Source organism: Heptranchias perlo, chromosome 30 (genome assembly GCF_035084215.1).
Source record: "Heptranchias perlo isolate sHepPer1 chromosome 30, sHepPer1.hap1, whole genome shotgun sequence".
Taxonomy (NCBI): Eukaryota; Metazoa; Chordata; class Chondrichthyes; order Hexanchiformes; family Hexanchidae; genus Heptranchias; species Heptranchias perlo.
This window is the reverse complement of record NC_090354.1, coordinates 4,332,543-4,349,600: the sequence shown is the minus strand read 5'-3', so window position 1 is coordinate 4,349,600 and position 17,058 is coordinate 4,332,543.

Sequence of the window (17,058 nt, the reverse complement as noted above, 5' to 3'; positions counted from 1 at the left end):
GATATTTTTTTATTTTGTCTTAAAGTGGCACTGTTTTAATGTGAAACTCTTCAGCAAACATTTTTTTTGTTTGTCAGGCACTTGACATGATCACACAAAACAATAAAAGGCATTTTTGTAGTGCCTTTAACATAACTAAACACCCCAAGTCGCTTCACATAGAAGAGAACAGATGCAGCGTTTTTAAAAATTTTTTTTTATTCGTTCACGGGATGTGGGCGTCGCTGGCAAGGCCGGCATTTATTGCCCATCCCTAATTGCCCTCGAGAAGGTGGTGGTGAGCCGCCTTCTTGAACCGCTGCAGTCCGTGTGGTGACGGTTCTCCCACAGTGCTGTTAGGAAGGGAGTTCCAGGATTTTGACCCAGCGACAATGAAGGAACGGCGATATATTTCCAAGTCGGGATGGTGTGTGACTTGGAGGGGAACGTGCAGGTGGTGTTGTTCCCATGCGCCTGCTGCCCTTGTCCTTCTCGGTGGTAGAGGTCGCGGGTTTGGGAGGTGCTGTCGAAGAAGCCTTGGCGAGTTGCTGCAGTGCATCCTGTGGATGGTGCACACTGCAGCCACAGTGCGCCGGTGGTGAAGGGAGTGAATGTTTAGGGTGGTGGATGGGGTGCCAATCAAGCGGGCTGCTTTATTTTGGATGGTGTCGAGCTTCTTGAGTGTTGTTGGAGCTGCACTCATCCAGGCAAGTGGAGAGTATTCCATCACACTCCTGACTTGTGCCTTGTAGATGGTGGAAAGGCTTTGGGGAGTCAGGAGGTGAGTCACTCGCCGCAGAATACCCAGCCTCTGACCTGCTCTCGTAGCCACAGTATTTATATGGCTGGTCCAGTTAAGTTTCTGGTCAATGGTGACCCCCAGGATGTTGATGGTGGGGGATTTGGTGATGGTAATGCCGTTGAATGTCAAGGGGAGGTGGTTAGACTCTCTCTTGTTGGAGATGGTCATTGCCTGGCACTTATCTGGCGTGAATGTTACTTGCCACTTATCAGCCCAAGCCTGGATGTTGTCCAGGTCTTGCTGCATGCAGGCTCGGACTGCTTCATTATCTGAGGGGTTGCGAATGGAACTGAACACTGTGCAGTCATCAGCGAACATCCCCATTTCTGACCTTATGATGGAGGGAAGGTCATTGATGAAGCAGCTAAAGATGGTTGGGCCTAAGACACTGCCCTGAGGAACTCCTGCAGCAATGCCCTGGGGCTGAGATGATTGGCCTCCAACAACCACTACCATCTTCCTTTGTGCTAGGTATGACTCCAGCCACTGGAGAGTTTTCCCCCTGATTCCCATGGACTTCAATTTTACTAGGGCTCCTTGGTGCCACACTCGGTCAAACGCTGCCTTGATGTCAAGGGCAGTCACTCTCACCTCACCTCTGGAATTCAGCTCTTTTGACCATGTTTGGACCAAGGCTGTAATGAGGTCTGGAGCCGAGTGGTCCTGGCGGAACCCAAACTGAGCATCGGTGAGCAGGTTATTGGTGAGTAAGTGCCGCTTGATAGCACTGTCGACGACACCTTCCATCACTTTGCTGATGATTGAGAGTAGGCTGATGGGGCGGTAATTGGCCGGATTGGATTTGTCCTGCTTTTGTGGACAGGACATACCTGAGCAATTTTCCACATTGTCGGGTGGATGCCAGTGTTGTAGCTGTACTGGAACAGCTTGGCTAGAGGCGCAGCTAGTTCTGGAGCACAAGTCTTCAGCACTACAGCTGGGATGTTGTCGGGGCCCATAGCCTTTGTTGTATCAAGTGCACTCAGCCGTTTCTTGATATCACGTGGAGTGAATCGAATTGGCCGAAGACTGGCTTCCGTGATGGTGGGGATATCGGGAGGAGGCTGAGATGGATTATCCACTCGGCACTTCTGGCTGAAGATGGTTGCAAACGCTTCAGCCTTGTCTTTTGCACTCACGTGCTGGACTCCGCCATCATTGAGAATGGGGATGTTTGCAGAGCCTCCTCCTCCCGTTAGTTGTTTAATTGTCCACCACCATTCAAGACTGGATGTGGCAGGACTGCAGAGCTTTGATCTGATCCGTTGGTTGTGGAATCGCTTAGCTCTGTCTACAACATGTTGCTTCCGCTGTTTAGCATGCATGTAGTCCTGAGTTGTAGCTTCACCAGGTTGGCACCTCATTTTAGGTACGCCTGGTGCTGCTCCTGGCATGCTCTTCTACACTCCTCATTGAACCAGGGTTGATCCCCTGGCTTGTTGGTAATGGTAGAGTGAGGAATATGCCGGGCCATGAGGTTACAGATTGTGGTGGAATACAATTCTGCTGCTGCTGATGGCCCACAGCGCCTCATGGATGCCCAGTTTTGAGCTGCTAGATCTGTTCTGAATCTATCCCATTTAGCACGGTGGTAGTGCCACACAAGAGTTAGGAGAGATGACTGAAAGCATGGTTGAAAAGATAAATTTTTAAGAGGCTTTTCAAGGCAAGGAGAAAAGTAGCAAAGCAAAGAGGTTATAGGAAGGGAATTCCAGAGAGTAGCTCTGAGCCAGTTGAAGGTTTTGAGAACTGATGGAGGAGTGGCTAGAGGGCAGGATACTTGGGAGGCCAGGATTGGAGGACCAAAGGGCTCAGGGTAGGATGTGAGGTCAGAGCAGATTGCAATGGTAGAGTGAAGTGCAGGTATGGAGAGATTTGAAGGCAAGGACAAGGATTTTGAATTCAGTACAGGGACCTAGTGCAGGCCAATGAGGACAGGGGTGATAGGCAAGTGGGACTTAGTGTGGGACAGGATGTAGGCGACAGAAGTTTGGATGAATTGTAGTTAGGATGAATTGTAGTTAATGCAGGTTTAATTCAGGAGGCAGATGGTGGTGAAGTCAAGTCTTGAGGTAACTAAAGTGTAATAAGCTTTTCAGAGGCTTTGGGGATGAGTGGGGATGGAAGCAGGTGAAGGTGTAAAGATGGAAGTAAGCAGTTTGATGGAAAGCATTTGGAGTTTGAGCTTAACTCAAGTCTAGTAGGACACTGAGGTTGCGAACTGTCCAATTCAGGCTAAGTGAGCAGTGGGGAGAGTGAGGCAAGAGTGCAAAGTGTTTGGCAGTTATTGAGTAAAGTGGATTTGGTTTTTCCAATTTTTAATTGGAGAAATTTTTGCCTCATCCATGACTTGATGCTAGATAAGCAAATGAACAAAACTGAGATGATCCATGAAATTTGGGGTGGTTATGTGGAGATAAACTGAGTGTCATTAGGATAATATGGAAACTGACCCCATGCATATGGATATTGCCTCTGAAAGGCAGTATACAAACAAGGAAAAGGAGACACCAAGGATGGAAACTTGGGGTGCTGCGGAGGTAACTGTCTGAGGGCAGAAGCCTTTGCTGGAAATGTGCTGGCTACATTAGGAGTGGTAGGTGTGGGATAAGTGAGGGCAGTCAGCAGAGAATCAAGCAGTTGCCTGAGTCCAACACCATGGACAGGTCAGGAAGGTCAAAGAGCGATAATATGTCATAGTTGCACTCACAAAGGATGCCATTGGTGACTTTGACTAGGGCAGTTTTTGTGCTGTGGGCAGGGTGGCAGAGGGGACTTGAAAAGAGGATTTTGGAATAAGTGAGCATTAAAGGATCTTGGAGAGGAGAGGAAGGTTAGATATTGGGCCGTAGTTGCACAGGATTGAAGGATCAAGGGTAGGCTTTTTGAGAAAGGAAATGATAATGGCAGTTTTAAGAAACCGTGTGGTTTGCAATGTCTACGAGCAAAATCATCACATAATTTGTGCATGACAACACTATGGCAAAAATGAAGTGTAGCTTTTCTAGTTATTCTTCCTCGCTTGCACTGACGAAGAAGTTTTAGTAGTCCTTGCAAGACCGTGACTAAATATGCATCACAGGCATTTGTCATTGCATTTACAGTAGGAACTGCTCAGACACATCGGTAATACAGTGGCCATTTTAAATCTGGTCACCTAGGGGCTTCCCCAATTTCTCAGCTGGTTAGGATAGAGAGTAGCTAAGCCGTGCAAACTAGGAGGCAGCTGGTCTCAGCGGGGCAGTGGACAAAGTGCTACAATTGGCCTCAGCCCTCCTGAGTTGGGGGAAGAGAAATTGGCCAGGATTCCTGCTCTCAATCACTTTACAGCAATCCCTTAGGCAAATGTGGGTATGTGGCTTTCATATGGGGATAGGATTGAATTGGACAAAGAAACCCCCTCCCCTGCCAATACTCATAAGAATGATCACTTCAGTGAGGTACCGGAAAACACCTACAGAATCATAGAATTACATAGAATTTACAACACAGAAAAAGGCCATTCGGCCCAACAAGTCCGTGTTGATGTTTATCCTCCACGAGCAGTAGCGCTAATCCCATGTGCCCGCCTGTTCCCACATCCCTTTATTCCCCTTTCCTTCCACAACCTATCTAACCCTCTCTGTATAACAAAAAAAAATTCTCCTGCTCTCTCTCCTAAATCTACGTCCCCTCATTCGAGACCCCCTCAATCACTGGAAACAGTCCATTTCTATCTACTCTGTACCATCCCTTCATGGCATAGCATTGGGAGTGGGCAGGCAAGCAGCCAGAAGATCAAGTGGGAGTTGGGACAGCCCAAAGGCAGCCAGCCAGAGGCATGAGAAGGGCAAACTGGGTGGCCAGGGTCGGAGGCCGTGAGTGAAGCAGAGTGAATGTGAAGGGATAAAGGTGCAGGTAGCCAAGCTAAAAGTGGATGGGCAGGTTGAATAAACTTAAAATGCAATAAAGTTAAATTAAAATAAACATTACTTTCCCCAGTTATTTAGCCCAGGGAATAAAATTTAACTGAAACTTAAATAAAATTTACCTGCAGTGCTTCAACAGCACCTCCCAAACCCGTGACCTCTACCACCTAGAAGGACAAGGGCAGCAGGCACATGGGAACAACAACACCTGCACGTTCTCCTCCATGTCACACACCATCCCGACTTGGAAATATATCGCCATTCCTTCAGCGTCGCTGGGTCAAAATCCTGGAACTCCCTACTTAACAGCACTGTAGGAGAACCTTCACCACATGGACTGCAGCAATTCCAAGAAAGCGGCTTACCACCACCTTCTCAATTAGGGATGGGCAATAAATGCTGGCCTTGCCAGTGATGCCCACATCCCATGAATGAATAAAAAAAATAAAACTTACCTGCAGCGCTGCCCAGAGAAACTGACCTGGGAGACGAAGCTCGGAAGAGTAGCAGCGCCACCTAGTGTTGGGAGGACTTATCTATAAATACTGACCATTATAATTGCTTGATAACAGTTAAAGGTAATGCCCAGGCACTGCAACCATATGGTGACAAAATCGTGACATAGAAACATAGAAAACATAGAAACATAGAAAATAGGAGCAAGACTAGGCCGTTCGGCCCTGCTCCGCCATTCAATGTGATCATGGCTGATCGTCTAACTCAGTACCCTGTTCCCTCTTTGTCCCCATATCCCTTGATCCCTTTAGCATTAAGAAATATATCTCCTTCTTGAATACATCGAATGACTTGGCCTCCACTGCCTTCTGTGGTAGAGAATTCCACAGGTTCACCACCCTCCAAGTGAAGAAATTTCTCCTCATCTCGGTTCTCAATGACATACCCCGTATCCTGAGACTGTGGCCCCTGGTTCTGGACTCCCCAGCCATCGGGAACATCCTCCCTGCATCTAGTTTGCTTAGTCCTGTTAGAATTTTATATGTTTCGATGAGATCACCTCTCACTCTTCTAAACTCTAGTGAATATAGGCCTAGTCGACCCAATCTCTCCTCATACGTCAGTCCTGCCATCCCAGGAATCAGTCTGGTAAACCTTTGTTGCACCCCCTTCATGGCAAGGACATCCTTCCTCACATAGGGAGACCAAAACTGCACACAATACTCCAGATGTGGTCTCACCAAGGCCCAATATAACTGCAGTAAGACATCCCTGCTCCTGTACTCAAATCCTCTTGCAATGAAGGCTAACATACCATTCGCCTTCCTAACTGCTTGCTGCACCTGAATGCATACTTTCAGCGACTGGTGGACAAGGACACCCAGGTCTTGATGCACCTCCCTTTTCCCAATCGATCACCATTCAGATAATAATCTGCCTTTCTGTTTTTACAACCAAAGTGGATAACCTCACATTTATCCACATTATACTGCATCTGCCATATTCTTGCCCACTCACCCAACTTGTCTAAATCACATTGGAGCCTCTTTGCATCCTCCTCACAGCTCACATTCCACCCCAGCTTTGTTTCGTCTGCAAACTTGGAAATGTTACATCTAGTTCCCTCATCCAATTGTGAATAGCTGGGGCCCAAGCACCGATCCCTGCGGTACCCCACTAGTCACTGCCTGCCACCCGGAAAAAGACCCGTTTATTCCTACTCTCTGTTTCCTGTCTGTCAACCAATTCTCAATCCATGCCAGTATATTCCCCTCAATCCCATGTGCTTTAATTTTGCACACTAACCTCTTGTGTGGGACCTTATCAAAAACCTTCTGAAAATCCAAATGCACAACATCCACTGGTTCTCCCCTATCTATTCTACTAGTTACATCCTCAAAAAACTCCAGTAGATTTGTTAAGCACGATTTCCCTTTCATAAACCCATGCTGACTTTGTCCAATCCCGTTAATGCCCTCCAAGTGTTCTGTTATCACATCTTTTATAACAGACTCCAGCATTTTCCCCCACTACTGATGTTAGGCTAACTGGTCTGTAATTCCTTGTTTTTTCTCTCCCTCTTTTTTTAATTGGTGGGGTTACATTTGCCACCCTCCAATCTGTAGGAACTGTTCTAGAGTCCATAAAATTTTGGAAGATGATCACCAATGCATCCACTATTTCCAGGGCCACTTCCATTAGTACTCTGGGATGTAGATTATCAGGCCCAGGGGATTTGTCAGCCTTTAGCCCCATTAATTTCCCTGGCACTATTTTTTTTTTACTCATACTGGTTTCCTTCAGTTCCTCCCTCTCACTAGATCCTTGGTTCCCTAACATTCCTGGGAGGTTATTTGTGTCCTCCTTTGTGAAAACAGAACCAAAGTATGTGTTTAATTGTTCTGCCATTTCTTTGTTCCCCATTATAATTTCCCCAATTTCTGACTGTAAGGGACCTACATTTGTCTTCACTAATTTTTTTCTCTTGACATATTTATAGAAGCTTTTACAGTCAGTTTTTATGTTCCCTTCTAGTTTACTCTCATACTCTATTTTCCCCCCTCTCAATCAATCTCCTTGTCCTCCTTTGCTGAATTCTGAACTGCTCCCTATCCTCAGGCTTGCCGCTTTTTCTGGCAATTTTATATGTCTCCTCTTTGGATCTAATACTATACCTAATTTTTTTTGTAAGCCACGGTTGAGCCACCTTTCCTGTTTTATTTTTGCGCCAGACAGGGATGAATAATTGTTGTAATTCCTGCACACATTCTTTAAATATTAGCCACTGCCTATCCACCGTCATCCCTTTTAGTAAAGTTCCCCAATCTATCATAGCCAACTCGCAACCTCATACTTTCGTAATTTCCTTTATTTAGATTCAGACATAAGAAGTAACTGTGACAAACAGGAAGTCTGAATTAGATGAAAGATTTTTCATGTATTATAAATAAATATGATGTATAACAATATCATGCATTTATATAGCATCTTTAACGTAGTAAAAACATCCCTATGCACTTCACAGGAGTGTTATCAGACAAAATTTGACACCGAGCCACATAAGGAGATATTAGGACAGGTGACCAAAAACTTGGTCAAAGAGGTAGGTTTAAAGGAACGACTTAAAGGAGGAGAGGTAAAGAGGTTTAGGGAGGGAATTCCAGAGCTTAGGGTCTAGGCAGCTGAATGCACGGCCGCAAATGGTGGAGCGATGAAAATCGGGGACGCGCAAGAGGCCTGAATTGGAGGAGCGCAGAGATCTCGGAGGGTTGTAGGGATGGGGGAGGTTACAGAGATGGTGGGGGGGGGTGGTGAAGCCATGGAGGGATTTGAAAACAAGGATGAAAATTTTAAAATCGAGGCGTTGCCAACCAGTAGCCAATGTATGTCAGCGAGCACATGGGTGATGGGTGAACGGGGCTTAGGATACAGGCAGCAGAGTTTTGGATGACCTCAAGTTTACGAAGGATAGAAGATGGGAGGCTGGCCAGGAGAGCACTGGAATAGTTGAGTCTGAAGGTAACAAAGGCACGGATGAGGGTTTCAGCAGCAGATTGACTGAGGCAGGGGTGAGACAGGTGGTATATTAGAAAGATATATCATCATTATTCTTCTAAACAAAGGTTAAATTGGTACCTGGATTCTTTCTTTTATCTCAAATGGGCTAATTGCCTTTGTTCCTGTAAATTATATTAGTTAGTTAAGTTTAAGTGATAATATAAGTGCCGGGTCCTGTGTTTTTCAGGTGTTAAAGCAATGGAACCCATTCAATTCAGGGTCAAAAACTACTTAACTGAACTTTTAACTCAAATGTGGTTTTGTTGTGGTTGCATGTTAAAACTAGCTAACTGGAATGTAGGAAAGTGGGTGTGGATGTGGCCTAAAGCTACAAGAGGTTTTAGAGAACAGCGCCAAGGATGATTCCAGAACTTGGAACTCAAAGTATTGTAGGAAAGAAATAGAGCTGAACTATCTACCCATTGGAGAAATAATTTAGAGGGGACATGGTTTGTGTCTGTAACATGCTGAGATGCCTAAATAATGTACATCTAGGCAAATTATTTGATTTGCTGTTTGGCCTGGGTGGGAGGCTAAGTCTGTCGGGTATAAATTCATCTCGGGCAATGAATTGTCCCCTTCATCCCCCCTGCCCGAAACCCGATTGAAGTTAAAATTGACCCCCTGGTTCTGTTACAATAAGCAGTCAACTCCACTTGAAATCGCTGCGTTCTCAACACTGATTCAAAGAAGGGCTTCAAAGTTCTCTAATCAAATAAAGTGCCTGTTTTGGTTGTGACCATGATCAGAAACTGATTGAGCCTCTTCTCACAAAAGGATTGCGGTTTTCAGAATATTTCAAGTAGTTGAACTCAGATGAGCATTTTTATAAAGTGTGTTTACAAGGGTTAGTCAGTGTGCTGAATGCTAAATACTTTATGAAATGGGCTGGTACTGGACTGTGCTAAGCCATAGAGTGGTAGGATGTGGATTGTTCCCTTTGATTCTCCACAAGTTCCTTTTTTTTCCCTCAATGTTTCTCCTCTTCTGTAGGTGCTGACAGATGATGGTTCCAGGATGCTGGCAATACTCTGGTACCTCACTCAAGTGGTCAATCTTCGTGTGTGAGCTTTGACAGTGAGCGTTAACAGGCTGTTTGATTCTGAAGGGTAACACAGCCGAGCCCAATCGTGTTTTCACCAGATGCCTGCAGCATACTTTCCAGCAGCAATCACTAGATAGCAATCAAGAATGAGAAACTCGGTTGATTCTTTCCCCTCCCTACTGCTAAAGCCCTTTGTAGCAACGTCTTTGCATGTCCTCTTCCATTGATCAAGGCCTTTGTTTGAACTTACCTATCAGCGTTTCTGTATCCCTGATCATCTTGGTAATTCAGCAAACCATCTTGACCTTTTCCTCGCCTCCAATCCTATCTCTTCTACTGTATTGGTCTCTTCATTTCTTGGATGCTTCTGACCATTATCTCATCGGTATCTTTTGCAGAATACTCAGCAACAAATTGCTCTCTGTAAATCAGTCCCATGTTGTTCGGCATTAGAGAACCCATTTTACAAATGTATTTTACTGGTAGGGAGTCCTGGCAACTGGTCTAGCGTATTGGGAAATGGCGGGTCGCTGCCCATTGTTTTCTATCCATTGCTGAATGGAAAACTGTGGGCAACAAGGCTCTCAGGCAACAGCACACATTTGTAAGGTCAGCCCTCATAAATCAGCCAATTGGGATGGTCGTCAAGAATTCTTTTGCTGACTTTACCTGGCCCAACTGCTCTATTCAGTTTTCTAACCCTTCTACCCGTGGCACTGAAACACGGTAACTGAGGTTACTCCAGCTGGCACGGGCATGAAGGATTTCATAGCTCATTCTACCCATTCTGTTAGGTCCAATCATGCATGTCATTCTTTATATCTTGAAACAATCTGCCTACTGCACCTGGTTGTCCTAATCAGTCTGAAGCATAGTGAGCCAACTTTATATCTTCTCATAACTTTTGTAAATCAACTACAAGATCTGATAAATGTAATTTTATAGAAAAGAAGCACGAACTACTGTCTTCCTGCAGCAACTCATTCTGGTCCCTTCCCAAAACTGTCTCTTGCAAGTTTTGTAAATCCACTTTTCTACTCCTCTTCCATCCTAATGGTATAGTTGCTAACCCTCCTAAAGAGAAATCTGATCTTTTAGCTCACTTTTCTCCTCCTACTCTAATCTTAATGATTGCAGTATAGAACCTCCCATCTTTGCTCCATTCCGTTCAACCATTATGATTGATATTAAATTCCTTCCTTGCCAGGTCTGTCAGATCCCTGCTCTCAAGACTCCAGTCATTCTTGCTGTTATCCCTCCCATCATTCTCAAATTGTATGCCTCTGAACCCATCCCTGTCCTTTGCAATTTCTTTGATTTCTCTCACTGCTAGTCCACCTTGTTTTCTCATTTGAAATTTGCTCATGTTTTCTCATCCCTAAGAATGGAGATCCTTCTTATCTTTTTAACTGCTACCCTACTCCTTCATTTTGGTATTTTGTAATGTCATAGAAGCTACTGGTAGCTTTCAAAGTTGTAAAGTTCTCGTCTAATTCATGATCATCAATACCGCTTATGACACAACTGTTCCACTAGTGATGTTGTTGCCCATATTACAAAATGCTGGAATTCTTCTTTTGATCACTTTCATGAATCATCTGTCATTGTCTTGGACATCTCCAAAAGCTTTGACTGGGTCTGATGCCATCAATTTCTAATTAAGTTACATCATGTGGACACCCACAAAAGCTATGTTCATGTCTACCTGTTTTGATCTCAAATCACTCCATCTGTGCTGTAGTTGGTGGCTGATCCTCTGACTTTTTCCTTAACTTGGGAGTTTATTGAGACTCTCCCACTTTGTTCTTTCTTAATATTTACAATCTTCTCCATTCATCATTCAATCCTATTACGAACATTCGAAATATGACAAACAGGAAAAGACCTACTGGCCCATCCAGCTTGTTCCATACAGTTGTGATGCTGTATGCATCACCATACATACACTTCCCAACCCACCTAGAAGCCATGTAATCTCCTGGGAGAGATGAAAATTCAGATAAAAACCCAAGCCAATTAGGGGGGGGAAAAAAATCTGGAAGCTTCCTCTCTGACCCCCTTAGATGATCAACGCTAGTCCAGGAGACCACTCTGATCCTGATTATCGTTACCAGGTACCCATATCTTCTACAAGGAGATCTCTGCCCCAGCCAGAAACAGGTCCAGCTCTCACTTGAAGGAATTCAGCAAATCAGCGTTCACCGCACAAGCCAGCAACCTGTTCCACAGTTCCACTATTCTCTGGGAAAGGAAGAGCATCCTAACATCTAACCTGGTTCTCCCCTTATTTAACTTGAGATTGTGACCCCTGGTCCTCCCTAATCTATTTAGTTGGAACAGTTTGTCTACACAAATACAATCTAATCCTTTCATCTTATAAATCTCGATCACAGTTTTGTTGATGATTCCATTCAACAAGCACCACCAAAAACAGGTTAACCGGCAATTTATCTCACTATTGTTTGTGGAATGTTGCTTGTAGAATGGCTGCTGTATTTCTCTCACAGAATAGCAGTCACTGCACTCCAGAAGTAATTTGTCATGTGAAGCTTTAAAATGTTTTGATGGTGTGGTAAGGCGCTATATAAATGCAAGTTTTTTTTTAACCTCACAAATAGTAAACGGAGAGAGTTATAAGCAAAATAATTTACAATCATCTACCAAACAATTGTGTGTAAAATTAATGAAAGGCAGCATGTGTGTGCGTTGGTGGATAAAGGCCAATCTGAATAACTCTGGACCAGATAAGGGCTATATTTGGAATATTGTGTGCAATTCTGAATGCTGTTACTACAATCAAATTCTTATCAACACAAAAATAGTTTGCCAAGAAATGTTATGCTCGGATCAGGATTATAATTGGATCAAGATTTCTTGCAAGCTCCCAAACACAAATAGCCAATCTGCTGATCTTTCTCCCCCAACCTGTGTAACTGTTCATTCAGTAACTTAGTCCAAACAAACTTGGACAGAAAACTTCTATCAAAAACACATGTACAACAAACGATTATCTTTCTAAAATCTGCTGGTGTTTCAAGGGAGCATTTGCCTAAGAGTGTATTTATTCATGAACTGAGCAGTAAAACAAGATAACTCTTGCTCCAATGTCCCAGGGGGTAAATGTGTTGCACAGTGTGAAAAACAAGAAGGTCCAGGTTTGAAAGTGGGTTCGTGCTGACTTAGAATTATAGAATGATACAGCACAGAAGGAGGCCATTCGGCCAATCGTGCCTGTACAGGCTCTCTGAAAATGCTACCAATTAGTCCTACACCCCTGCTCTTTGCCCATAGCTTTGCAAATGTTTCCTTTTTAACTATATATCCAATTCCCTTTTGAAGGTTACTACTGCTGAATCTGTTTCCACCGCCCTTTCAGGCAATGCATTCCAGATCATAACAACTCACTGAGTAAAAAAAATTCTCCTCCTCTTCCCCCCTGGCTTTTTTGCCAATTATTTTAAATCTATCACCTCTGGTTATTGACCCTCCTGTCAGTGGAAACAGTTTCTCCCCAACTACTCTATAAAAAACCCTCATAATTGTGAACACCTCTATTAAATCTCACCTTACCCTTCTCTGCTCGAAGGACAACAATCCCAGCTTCTTTAGTGTCTCCAGATAACTCAACAGAGAAGGAGATGGAGTTGCTTTAATTAGCCTCAGTGCGCATGGGCTAAGGAGGGGGAAGAAAATCGGCCTGAGTTCCTGCTCATTATCGTTACCCAATGATCCCTGTTGGAAAATACGAGTAGGTGGGGGTGTTGGGTGAGGACAGGATCGGGATCAGCTGTGATGCCTCTGTGGGCACTCTGTTTTGTCTTATATATGGGCACCTGGGCAAGATGCTACAGTGGAGCCAGCATCTGTGGAACCATGCCCTCCAAGAGTCAGCAATTACAAGTGAGGAAGGGAGAAAATTGCAAAAAAAAGCTCTAAGGCTGAAAAAGTATGTTTTTACTGGAGAAAAGAATGAAAGGAGCCTTTAAAATGATGAAAGCGACAGATGCCATAGATGTAAGGAGGGTATTTAATTTAATCTCTAATCGAGTAAGTTCATAGATTGGAAGTTTTTTTTTCTTGAGTGTGATAGACTGCCAGCAAAAGCAGATAATACTCTCTCTTGATAAACTCATTTCAAAATAAGCTGGATAAAGAATTGGTAAAGATCAGGATTAAAGGTTGAAAGGATAATTGTAACATTGATGATCAAACACTCTAAGTCGGAGTGGTCAATCTTTCAAAGCTCATAGCCAAAGAAAAATTGTGCTGAAGAGCCACAAGTTTTAAATACACCACATACTGGTACACTCGCTGATAAACTCACTGTAAGTACACTATGCAAGAAATTTTGAAACCTAGCCCCTCAATGTAACTTCCGACTCATTTTGTTTCAACTATTTACTTGAAATCTAGATTGTACTCTCTCACATCCCCATTTCATTCCTCTCATTGTTCCTCCCTCCGAGTGTCATTTCCCCGTCACAATCCCTCACTCTCATTCAATCTTTCAAATTCCTTCTTTTCCTTGCTCATTCATTTTCCATCATTTCTCATTTCCTTTTGCCCCCTCTTAGTCCCTCTCCTGCCTTTCATTTCCTCCCTCAAATTTCTTATTTCCTCTCTTCCTCTCTCATTTCATCTCCCAGTCTTTCTTATTGAGTCTTTAATTTTCTCTCCATCTTTCTCTCATTATGTCTTCCTTCTTATTCCCTTTTTTTCCCTCTCTCGCTCTTGAATTCCCTCTTTCCCTCCCTCTCTCCAAATCACGTACTCTCATTTCCTCTTTCTCGGTTTAAATTCAGCCTGTGATATTCAGGTGAAGCTTGGAAGTTGTTATTAACTCGTTCTCTGGTATCTTCATTCCTCGCTGCAGTAGAACAGCGGCTGGCATAGGAGATGGAGAACAGAAAACACGCTGGCACTCAACTTCTCCTGAACAAAGTCAGGTTGGAACCCTCTCCTGCGCCAGCTCCTGCTCTGCTCCACTGAAGAACTCATTCAGTGTCTGTACTTTGTGGATCAGCTTGCGGCTCCACCATTTGATTTCACTGAAAAACTTTATAATGGCTGTGTAGACAATGGCTCCATCACTCCATTTGGTTTGTTTTGTGCTGCAGAGGTTTGTGCAGTAGTAGGTGTGCCACTGCTGGTTTGTTCCTATCCCAGGTATAGCCAGACTTTACCACAGATGAGCCAAATGTGGTTCGTAAGATAGAGGTTGGCCACCCCTGTTCTAAGCCTATGGGTTTAGTCCTGTTGGAACCATGGGAATTTCATCTATGGAATGCAACTTGTCAAGATTGAATGTTAGATTGACAATCTGGAATTTTCAATTTCCTTCATGATAACAAGGTGAAACTTCAGAGTTTTATCATCTTGGAAGTTTTACTTGTGTGTGGCTATTCACTTCTCTTAGGAGTTTGAATGAGTTGGGCAGAGTTGTACATGGTCTATTGGAAGGAAGAGGTTCAGAGACCAAATACTGCATGCTAATTCCTTTCTTACATCCTGGATCTATGAAGACAGTGATACAAGAACAGGAATTTCTGAGAATGTGACTTCCATGTTATAACTGTTATATTATAATTTATGTATTTTTAAAATCTATATATTCTCCTACCATTTCACCTGGTATTTTAGCAGTACATTTAGGTCCAGTTGCAGAGAACACTTTTAGTGTCGTTCTGAGATTTGCACGACTATGGGCATAATAGTGCAAGCTCTTTCTTGGGTTTGAGGATTTGAGATTGTTTGAGAAGTCCTTGGATGCTGTTTGCCCAGTCAAAGGCCTTTGATGATGGGTACCGGTGACAGGCTAGCTCGAGCTTTCACCTCCTGACTGTCATGTTGTTCAGTGATGAACATATCTTCAGAATTTAATGATGTGCTTATAACATAGAGAACGATTCCCCCCAATGGTAGGAGAACAGTTCAAACTACAATGGTCTCAAGTTCAATTCTCTCCCTCTGTGCTGTTAGATGATCTCAACTGGTTTAGCAGTTGGACAATTGTCCTCAGAGTTCCTGGGTTAGGTGGGGGAAAACTGACCAGGGTTTCCACTCCTGATCGCTATGCAGCAACCCATGCTCGAAATGTATGGATATCAGATGAGGGTAGTAATCTTGTACCTTCTAACAGATGAAATCTATTAAGGTCATTTGGTCACGAGGCTTCTGTTGATCACCACCAGAACCTCCAAAAAGCCACATTTCTCCTTGTTGCAAAAAGCGATACAAAGCAAATCAGGCTTGTGGGCCGGGGGATCCAATTTAATGACCTGTGTTCAACCCTAGCAAGCCCCTGTGCTATAAATGGTCTTACCATATCAGAGCTGCTGGGCAGCTGTGGCAGCACTTTCACCTCCAAGTCAGGAGGTCGTAGGTACAAGCCTCACTCCCGAGGCTTGAGCATGTAATCTAGGCTGACACTCCAGTGCAGTACTGAGGGAGTGCTGCACTGTCAGAGGTCCCATCTTTCGGATGAGACATTAAACCGAGACCCAGTCTGCTCTCTCAGGTGGAGGTAAAAGATCCCATGGCACTATTTTGAAGAAGAGCAGGGGAGCTCTCCCGGTGTCCTGACCAACATTTATGCCTCAATGCAAATTGGCTGTCGCCTTTCCCTGCATTACAAAAAGTATTTCACTGGCTGTAAAGCACTTTGGAATGTCCTGAGATCATGAAAGGTGCTATATAAATGCAAGTTCTTTCTTTACTTCATAGTTTAGTTGTTTCATAGCCAAGGAATCAAATGAATTGTGAATACGTTCATAAGTAGCATTGCAAATACATGTGGCTGATTAATGAGGATGTTGAGAAACATTGGCTTTTCGCAGTTGCCTAACAGATATTGCTTTCATAATGTCATGTGTTCGCATTACAACCAAAAGCCAGTACATTAGCTACTGTTCCTGGTCTACAGTTGTCAATGAATGGTGCCACTGTAACAAAGGGCAGCTGCGAGGTGCAACAAGTCAACTCGTAACATGTGTGGCACGCTCATTTTGCAGTGCTGTGGGCGATTTGAGAAAGATGCTATAAGTAGCCTGGGTTGTCTCAATAGCATCAGAAATAACTCCAACAGTCTGCCCGGGGTGGATGACCCAGAGTCTTAAGAAGAGCAGGCGGTACATTTATGTCAAAACTTGTCATTTTAATTTATATTAACTGTCTCCTGCAACTTCAGCATGACCTAGAATTACCATCTATTTCCCAAAATCAGACCGGGGTAGGATATAAGCAGCACAGCGATGGGATCCAAGCATAAAATGTTATAATAATATCTTAAAAATAATTAATAAGCAAGACTTCTACATCACAAGAGAGAAAAGCAGTGAAAATTAATGGATTTTTTTTTAAACAAAAGGATTTGGGAGTCTAGATTACATATTTTATGTATTATATATTATATATTTTAGAAATTTCCAGACTAGACCATCTGGAACAAAACTGGGCAGGTGACAGTGTCAGCATCGTCATCTTGATGATTTCAAGAATTTGTGACCCTTAACTGCAATGCAAGTGTTGAGAACCCAAGGATGCCAATATTAATACAGAGGTGTAAGGTCAGCCCATCGTACACATGACAATTCTATACATTTCAGGACAGATGGACAGGATATTAATGGTTGCATTCAGCTTAAAGAAAGCATGTTGTTGCTAGCAAGGGAGAGGAGCTGGAGTGTAATTTTCACATCATGTGTAAGCAATACAATGATTATTATTTTGTTACAGAACAACTTCATCTTTTCTTCCCTCCTCTCTTGTAGGCGCTGACTCATCCTACAGCATGGATCCTGAATGCCAACAGC